The sequence below is a fragment of the Erpetoichthys calabaricus genome, chromosome 2, assembly GCF_900747795.2.
Source record: "Erpetoichthys calabaricus chromosome 2, fErpCal1.3, whole genome shotgun sequence".
In the NCBI taxonomy this organism is placed as follows: domain Eukaryota; kingdom Metazoa; phylum Chordata; class Cladistia; order Polypteriformes; family Polypteridae; genus Erpetoichthys; species Erpetoichthys calabaricus.
The window spans coordinates 43,752,643-43,763,065 of record NC_041395.2 but is presented as its reverse complement, the minus strand read 5'-3'; the positions used below and the strand labels follow the sequence as shown (position 1 = coordinate 43,763,065).

At 36.1% G+C, this 10,423-nt stretch overlaps 1 long non-coding RNA gene across 1 annotated transcript; it reads left to right on the top strand.

The window, feature by feature from the left end:
* Positions 1-297: 297 nt before the first annotated feature.
* On the top strand, positions 298-7,577 carry LOC114642850 (uncharacterized). The gene is made up of 3 exons (XR_007934065.1): positions 298-429; positions 6,738-6,812; positions 7,545-7,577. It is a non-coding gene; the product is annotated as an uncharacterized LOC114642850 (long non-coding RNA).
* The last annotated feature ends 2,846 nt before the right edge of the window (positions 7,578-10,423 follow it).

Here is a 10,423-nt window from a genome sequence, read left to right as displayed (position 1 = left end):
TCGTCTTATCATTCCACATAACAAAGATGAAGGAGCTGCTTTAACTCCATGAAATGCAAAAAACAGTAAGGCTAACTAAAAGCCTGCATTTTAAAGTGCCATCCAATTACAAGTTGTATCATGTCTCCTTCATGTTTTTAAATTACGGTAGATGTTTAGCAGAATAAATGAATGGGTGCAGCAGTTAGAGCTGAGTTAACAGAATGATTTAAGTGACTTAGTGATTGTGCCCTCCCATATCTAGCTGTTCATAAATGCTTTGTAAGCACAGATGAAGGAAGTTGCAGAACAGTATGAAAACAGGATCTGCGTGTGTAGATTTGTATTTGTTTTGGGAGGAGGTTTATAGATTGAAAAGAGTGTTTTATTTAAATTCAACATTTTCACTTGAACAGAAGGAAAATCACTTACATTGTACTTTTCTTTAAGGTGAGTGTGTTTACTCGTTCTGATACTTGTGATTAATGTCTTAAGGTAATGGAATTTTTGTCAGAGTGTTCCCATTTCAGTCCTCATTGCTCATTGTAAAATCTGAGCAGGCTAACTAACAGCACTATGCTCATATTGCAAAAAATATCTGCAAACAACTGTAACATATCTTGATCTTTCTAAGTTACTGGAGATAAGTACAGATGCCAAATGAATAACAACAACAACAACAATAATATCTGAAACGGTTTCACATTTGAAATTGTGCAAAAAGTGTTGTCTGTTAGAAAGGAACTGTTATAGAGTTAAGAGCGTAGTTTGCATTTAATTTATCAGATATTTATGATAATATGGATAGAATACTGTAAGTTCATAATGAAGTTGCATTTTTGTTTGGAGCCCGAGGAGAAGCACACTGTATGTACAATGTATACTTCTTCTTCTTCTTTTGGCTACCACAGCAGATCATCTTTTTCTATCTCTTCCTGTCCTCTGCATCTCGCTCTGTTATACCCATCACCTGCTTGTCCTCTCTCATCACATCCATAAACCTTCCTCTTTTCCTCGTGCCTGGCAGCTCTATCCTTAGCATCATTTTTCCAAATTTACCCAGCACCGATCCTCTGCACATGCCCAAACCAATGCAATCTCATCTTTCTAGCTTTGTCTCCAAACTGTCCAACCATAGCTGACTCTCTAATCCTGTTTATCCTCATCACACCCAATGCAAATCTTAACATCTTTAACTCTGCCACCTCCAGCTCTGTCTCCTGCTTTCTGGTCAGTGCTACCGTCTCCAACCCATATAACATAGCTGGTCTCACAACCATCCTGTAGACCTTCCCTTTCACTCTTGCTGATACCCGTCTGTCACAAATTACTCCTGACACTCTTCTCCACCCATTCCACCCTGCCTGCACTCTCTTTTTCACCTCTCTTCCAAAATTCCCGTTACTCTGTACTGTTGATTCCAAGTATTTAAACTCATTCACTTTTGCCAACTCGGAGTAGTTGCATCCTCACCATTCCACTGACCTCCCTCTCATTTACACACATGTATTCTGTCTTGTTCCTACTGACCTTCATTCCTTTCCTCTCTAGAGCATATCTCCACCTTTCCAGGGTCTCCTCACCCTGCTCCCTACTCTTGCTATATATCACAATGTCATCAGTAGATATCATAGTCCACGGGGACTCATGTCTAATCTTGTCTGTTAACTTGATGTAATCCCACTTCCACAGTGAATGCATCTGTCACTCCTAGCACAGACCTCACCACAATCTCCTACCATCAGTTGTATTCTCTTTACCTTCCTCCTCTCCTCCTGCCTCCAGAGAGGCCCCATAACCCCCCCCCCCCCCCCCCCCCCCCCACCCTTCTTCTCCTTCTTCATTTATCTGGACCTGGGACTGGCACAAAGAAACACACTGGTTTGTGTATCCCATGTGGCTGAATTGTGTATAATGTATACTAGGAGTGCTAAATACTGTACTTAATATGAATGTAGTATCAATACAGATTGATATTACAGTACATAAAGAAAGCTAGATGTGAAGACTTGTGTAAATGAGAAATGATCTGAGCTAACCTGAAAAATCATAAATGGATATTTCTTTACATGCAAAATTAAACAAAAGTGAAACATAGAAAGATAATATTTCATCTGTTGAGCCTTCAATGGGTGTATCATTAGCAAATGCTGACTGCCTTTGATAACAGTATGTAAATCTTAATGTTTCTAAGACAACATCTGGTGTAATGTCAATTATCCTGTAGTTTATTAGATCAGAAAGAGATGTACAGTATTATATGTATGCATTAGTCTTTATGAAATGTACAGTCATGAAATCAGCAATTATAATTCCTGTATTCAGTTCCCTTTCTGTAACTCATGTGCTTTGAGGTAACGCCTTTCCATCATGGCTACTCTAAAAGAAAATTTGAAAAAGTAAGAGCCAAAGTTTTAATGATAGTAACAGTAAACTGATATACGGTAGTAAATATAAAAGGGAAAAAGAAAGCCTGAATCAAGCAGGTGGTGGAATGTCCCTGAGACTATGTTCTGTATGAATCCTGGTCCTATTAAACCCAACATATCGCTACCCAGTGCCTACAGTGCTATTAAGACAATGAAATACAACACTTAAGAAAGGAAACAGTGTGTGTGATTTTTAACTATCCCAAATTAAAACAGTAGAAGGAAAATATCATACAGTAGTGTGGTATTTGATGATCATCTAAAGTGACATTTAATCAGGCATGGGCAGCAAGGTGAGGAGAGCTTGAAGTTCTTCAAAGCATTGTCAGCTTTGGAATAGTCTTAAAATAGTCCATATCTTGCGGCCTATGGGCATCACCTTTTTTCATCAGTGATTCATAACCAAGGACAGCCTAAGACAAGCCAGGACACAACACAAAGATAAGGTGTAAAGTACAAAAAGTCCATATTTATCCACTGTGAATGGGACAAGGCAGCACTTTTCTTTCCTTTTAAATTTCTTGCTTAACATTCATTCTGGTATGTGTTCAGACCAAAGTGTGTGTATATTTATTTATTTAAAGAGCTTCTGTAAAAAGCCAATTTTCCTCCTGGGAACAAAATAACTTCTATCTATCTATCTATCTATCTATCTATCTATCTATCTATCTATCTATCTATCTATCTATCTATCTATCTATCTATCTATCTATCTATCTATCTATCTATCTATCTATCTATCTATCTATGCGGACGGCCGAGGCCCTTGCCAAGCTTTGATCCAGGGGTCCCTCCAGGGGGTGCTACAGTGGTTCCTGACCCCATGAGGGCAGTTTTGCCGCCACACCCGGAAGTGCAGCCTGGAAATGGGTCATCAAACACCTGGAGCACTTCCAGGTGGGCTATAAAAGGAGCCAACAGCCACCACTCCGGGAGCCAGAGTTGGGAGGAGGGAGATAAAGCTTGCCAGAGTGGCGGAGATGAAGAGAGGAAGTATTAGTTTTGTATTGTGTTGTGCCTGTGGGAACAGGGAAGGTGTTACCCACAGGCGAAGAAAAAAGAAAATGAAACATTTATTTGTTTTATCAGTGTACCTCCTGCATCTGTCTGTGTCGGGTTGAGCGCTGGTATAGTGGCTTTTCTCACTCTATCTATCTATCTATCTATCTATCTATCTATCTATCTATCTATCTATCTATCTATCTATCTATCTATCTATCTATCTATCTATCTATCTATCTATCTATCTATCTATCTATCTATCTATCTATCTATCTATCTATCTATCTATCTATCTAGATGATTTGTCAACAACAGCATTAAGCTCATATATGTAGACTTTACTGAATCTCTTTATCAATGTGTCAAATTATGGTTTTATTTGCAAAAGATATTTCTCACTACAGATGACAAAATGCAAACTCATGACAAGTAAGCTGATATATTTTTCAGTCATGATCCATAAGGCATTTCAAGTGATGGTTCTGTTGACTAGTACATCTCAAACTCAGCCTTCTAAATTCTATACACTGTAGTAAACACAAAAGTCCTTAAGTAGCTCTGCCTGCCAACAATGCAGTACCATCCATTCATCCATTTTCCAACCCGCTGAATCTGAACACAGGGTCACGGGGGTCTGCTGGAGCCAATCCCAGCCAACACAGGGCACAAGGCAGGAACCAATCCCGGGCAGGGTGCCAACCCCCCGCAGGACACACACAAACACACCCACACACCAAGCACACACTAGGGCCAATTTAGAGTCACCAATCCACCTAACCTGCATGTACCCACACGAAATAATAGAAAAATGTATATGTGACAATACACTGAACTTGCCCCACAACTTGAATAATCAAAAAAATTAGGCATGGAATGAACTAACCATGGTCTAGACCTGCAATTCCCAAACTTTTTTTTATCTGTGGAAAGGGCAGTGCTTGTGCAAAATCTCTGTGCATATTCAGAAGTGGTGTCAGTATTTACCATTTGAGAAAAGTCCTCACCTTCATATGCTTCACTATCACTGCAACTGGAATTTACTGTCTAATGCAGTTACTGGCCATTTCTGAAGAATTTCACCAACCCCCACAAATCGCTCTCTTCTTCACACACTTTATGTTCTGACAGCCTATTTTCCGAACATTCTGCTGCCTCAAACTCCATGTTTTTCTGCAATGCCATTTTGTTGTTGATATGGCTGCTGCTGTTTGTTCCATTGTTGCCAGGCCACTGCAGGTGTACAACTTGTAACATCATTACCACAGTGGTATAAAAGTCAGTATTGCACACTTCCTGCTGGTTTGAGTTACCATGTGTAACAAAACTTGGATTTCTGTCTAATAATTTTGGACTTTCTGGTTATAAATCCATTGTGTTCCTGACTATGACTTACAGTTTTCATTTTGGCTTTAATAACATGCTTGTTTTTCAGAATTTTGATCCTGTCTCTCTGTTCTTGATATCTCTGATTTCTGTCTTGTGTCCTTGGATTTGTTTAAAGAAATCTCTGCATTTCCAGTAACAGCTTTTTCTTGTGTACTTTCCACTTCCTAAAATAAAATCTTTAAACTGCTGTCAAATTGTCCAGTCATTACAACAGTTATGATAATTCAGTCTGAGTAAATATGAGGTTGAAACAAATGGCAGCTACGTCTGCACAAAGATAAGTTCTACAATGTTAATTTAAGCTAAATAGTGTCCTGTCACATCCACTTCAAAGGAGATGAACTCTGGTTAAGTGAAGTCTTTTTTCTTGTTGATACCAAAGAGTCATAAAATATGCCCGTTTCTGTAGTCCATACCTCCTAAACAGTAAATGTGCTTAACAATACTGATGCCACTCCAGCAGATCCATGAACCAAAGATGCACAGCATCCAATTTCTTACTGAACTGTTAAATGAATAATTGAAGTAAGTTATTATTACTGACTAATTGTAAACAGCAAATGTGTCATACCAGAAATTGTATACAGACCACAAAACTGAATAAAAAATTATTTTGAAATTGTTGGTTTAATGTTGTTTTAGAAAATTCAATAAATTTGTTAGCCATCAAGATGTCTGTTTGGCTGTGGTATTGGTTATATTCAAAACTGAAGAAAAGTGGGGGCAGATTTTTAAAAGAACACTTGAGGGCATAGGCTTTTCAACTGTGGATTTCCTGCTATACACTTCAAAGATGTGAGCGCGATCTCCCCAGACATGTATTCTTGTTCCAGGGATTATGTCTGGCCCAATGAGATTACAGAGAATTTAAACCAAGGAATAAGCTGTAAAAAGATAGACAATGAGTTGGCTAGAGAAAAGCCAATAAGATGATGACCAGAGAAAGAAAGAGAAGTCTCTGAGACAAAGCAACCAGTCACATAAATGCTTTCAGTTACTGCTGAGACTCTATGTAACTAATAAGAGAAGGGCTGTCTGGAATTGGCAAACATATTAAATGTATTTCTGATCTTCGTCTGCTTTCAGAACTACAGGATGATCCAGGTTGTATGGCTTTAAATGCCACACTTATTTGTTTTTATTTATGGCACTACTTGTTTGATTAGAACTTATTTAGCCTATTTTTTTTTTTTCTGCTTACATATTTTGCTCTATTGTACTGCCGGGGGATTTGGAAAACAAGTTCTTTTTTCTACCATGTTAGGGTAAAGGAGACAGAGCACTCCTAAAAAATAAGCTACCTGGGTGAAGTCTAAAGGTAATGGATTATACTCCACAGGTGTATGTCCCTGAAGTTTGGTAAGTCTAAGAATAAACAAACAGGAGTAGCATCAGAGGAGGAACATATACAGTACATGTAATTGTTATGTCTTAAAGAGATGTGTCTGACAATAGAGAGATTTTATTTTGTTTTATTTTATAGTGCAATAAAAGAGATGGTCAAATGGATTGTTAAGGTTTTCAGTATTTTAGATAAATAATATAAACAAATGAATGGATATTGATTGTTCAATAAAATTATCTTTTTTAGTATACGGTATATCTATTGTATTTTTGCGATTAAAGCAAAAAAGCACACTATGAAAACATGGCAATAAAAAACCATATGAAGATTTCATTACTTTTCTGTATTTCCTTGCTTATTTTCTTCAATAGTGTGATATCTGATGCAGGTCTCTCCTTTTGAAAGTCTTTCCAATACTTTCTTTAATGAAGATTAAATTTGTGCTGGAAGGCTTCGGGAGGTAGGGAGAGTCAACAGTATGTTAAAATTTCTTTTTGATTAGTTAACAGGATTAGAATATAAGGTATTGAGATGGGAGTGTATAGAGTTTGTGTTTTGACTGAACTATAATGTTATCATTTTGTATTTCTTTATAGGTATGGAGGTATGGGAGATAACTGCAATATTTTTCATTACGCTTTCTGTGATCTTGTCAATTATTTTGGCCAAATGTAAGTAGTATATTATTTTATACATTTCTGTCTCAATCAGTGCATGTGAACCACTAATTATTGTTATTTTGTTTTCTTATTGCTACAAATATGTAGCACTAGACATTTGTTTACTTGATATTCATTACAAAAAAAGCTTCATTATAAAGAGACATGCATTAACCAACTTTAACAAAGATTAATATATCTTAGTCTTGAGATTAATTAGGAGTGCAGTGTTAAATTGTGGGAGTTACAGTGGTGGAGTGTTTAGCACTGCTGATTTAAAACTCCATGAACTGCTTCTGTTGTGTTCCCAACATACAGTAAATAACTATTTAAAACTTTATGTTGTCCCAGAGTCTGGGTGGGTTTTTCTGTATACACCCCACTTTCTCCTCCCACATTTACAGGCATGTCTTTAGACTGTTTGCCTTGGTATAGAGTTTGTCTTCTTGTTCTTTGCAACCACAAAAGAAATAAACAGGTGTTGAAAAGATATGATTTATGGTATAGTGTTATGTGATTGTTATTGGATGCAACTTTTATTTTTTTATACCTAAAGAACATTATATTTGAAAATGAATATAGCTCTATAGTCTTGCAAATAGGAAGTACGTACCATTGCAATGAATTGAGTTGAAATGAAAATGAATGGGTAAATGCACATCAGCATATCTCTTATTTAAGAAAACTAGTTTAACAATGTAGTGGATATTAATAGTAAATAGTAAATTTTAACACTTTTTTTAGGTTGTTATGTACACTTTAGAAAGAATAACGGAGGTAAGTATGATGAAAAACTTTATTATTGTTGGCAGAACAGGTTATATTTATTACAGATAGCAATAATGATAAAATCTGAGACAGAATCTAATACATATTAAAAAAATATGCAGAACTTAAGAAACTTGACAAATGAGAGGAGGCCACTCAGACATCAAGATTGTTTGTTTAGCTAAAGGCTAACTGTCTCAATATCCCAATATCTCATCCAGACTCTTCTTAAGGATGTCAAAGTTTCTGGCTCAACTACATGGCTTGGTAGTTTTCTCCAGATTCCCAAAATTCAGCTAAGAAAATGTTGATCTCTGCTGAGTGTACTGCCAAGTATTTTCCTGTAATGAAGATGCTAGGCTGCTACTTCTGTAGTGTTTTTCAAAGGTGTTTCCATAGTTGCTGGCACATTTCAGCATTCAATCGATCTCCTTTATGTGTTCTTCTATTACTAGCCTGCAATAGAAACACCTTACTTTATGACTCTTATATTCGTGTGATTGAGTTAGGGAATGCATTCCTGGACTGTATTATAAGAAAGGGGCATACAGCCTCAGTTTCTGAACTTTGGATTTCACTGTTTCCAGTATTATTTCTCCATATCAGGTGCAGCAAGGAACACAGTAGTAACTACAAGAAAAAGTAAGGTCAAAAGTTCAAAGTGGCTCAGTTTCACATTTAAAGAAAAAACCCCAAAATAAACTGGTTTCAGGTTAATGTACTGTATGCTACATGTTTTACACTTCTCTGTAAAATCTTGTATAGCTACAGGTATAAGAGATGTCCTAGTGCTCATTGTTAATACCAGCTGTACTTAATTTTTCAAGTTAGGACTGAAATACATATCTTGAAAGTTTACCTTAATATGTTTTACCCAACCTTCCAGCCTGATACAAATTATATTAGAAGATCACATGAAGAGGGAATCTGGGAGAAGAAATATAACCCCAAATGTAGCTCTGCCTAATGTTAAAAACCTCTCTTCATCTAAGGTGCTTTAAATGGGTTAATTGATACACAAAATATGTAAAGATATTTTTCACATTTGTACCATTCTACTTTTCTAGGTCTTCTAATTGTTTAATTAATCCATTATTTACTAATTAGTGGGTCTGACTCTAAAGTAGTTGCAGCCTTTGATTATTCAGTGTTGTTTGCCTGGGTGTCTGCTCAGCTCGTTTTAAATTGTCATTATTAAGACACAACAAATTGGGAAAAACTGCACAGAGAAAGGGCAAAGTATAATGAAATCAACAAAAGACAGTTAAGCATTTAAAATCGATAGCAAAAGCAGAAATATTTATAAATGTCTTATAAATGTAAAAATCATGCTGCTATGCTTTTCTGAATGTCGACTAAAAGAAAAAAAAAACAGCTAATTAAACGAGATCAGTGCTATCAGGTGCTGTCACTGATTAGGAACAAAAACCTGCAACAACAGGGGTTCCCCAGGACCGAGTTTGGGAAACACTGGTGTAGGTATAAGATGGATCCTGGGAAAACACAAAATATGGAGGGATTATATCTCTTGACTAACATTAGAATGTTTAGGAAAAGAGCTGGAAAATATTTTTATGGATTGGAAGGCTTTGTTTGTACAGTACTTTGCCACTGTGTTGTTTGTCAGAAAAAGCAGATAAAGGTTAAGAAAACAATATATTGAATAAAATCATCAGTTATTTAAGTCTATAAAGAATGATGGCGATAATGTTGTTACATGAAAGATAGTAGATAATTCATTAGTGATAATAAGATTTTATTTTATAAACTACGATGAGAAAAAGGAGCTGCAACTCCACTCACTATGTATGTCTACACTAATGCTTGATATGTGGAGAACATTAAAAAATATGAATTATGTAATCTTTCAAATGGAGACTTTTATTCAAAATCTGACTTATGTAGATATCATAAAATCCTTATCTAGTAGTTAGTCATATCATTTTCTAACATGCTTAATCCAGGCCAGGGTTGCAGAAGGAATTGAAGCCAATCCCAGCTAGCATAGAGCACAAGATAAGAATAAACCCTGGATAAGGATCCAGACCATCACAGGATGAACACAAACTAGGGCCAGTGTAGTGTGGCTAATGCACATAACCTGCATGTGAGAGGAAACTGGAACACCCAGAGGAAACGTGCGGAAACACTGGGAGAACCTGCAGACTCCACAGTGGGAGGACCCAGGACGTAAAGCTCTGGTCTCCTTACAGTGAGGCAGCAGCACTACCACTGCACCACCCTCTAGTAGATATACCATTTGTAAATAGGGAAATGGAGTTTCACATGACCTTAGAATTAGTTCTAGCTTGTTTAATGTAATGTTAATGTAATATTTATGTTATTTAGTAATAGTGAAATGAAAACAAACTTTTTTTATATGTTGATGATAAAACCACACGGAGGAAAGATGACATCTAAATATAATCAATTTCTTGTTAAAAAATGTAAAAAGGAATTGTAAATCTAGAGTCAAAGTCTGGAGTTTTCAATTTTGTTATCAAAAGCAATATACTATATTTTTTAAAAAACAAGTTAGGTACAATATCTATTGAAATTGATTATGTAGGTTATTATAACTTCTAAATTATATCTACAATTATCTTTGAAAACACACAACGAAAATAGATTTATAAATACATTTGGTAGTGGTCATCTAGGAAAAATCTGGTACTTGATACATTTACTGTACAAGACTATTGTACACCTAGTAATTTCTCTAGGATTGTCTGTGAATTCGCACTTTTGATGCAGAAATGAAAAATCATTACTGAAAGAAAGAAATAGCCTCAAGAAACTAAGCTTTTGGCTATTTCTTTCTTTCAGTAGAGATTTTTCATTTCTGCATTAAAAGG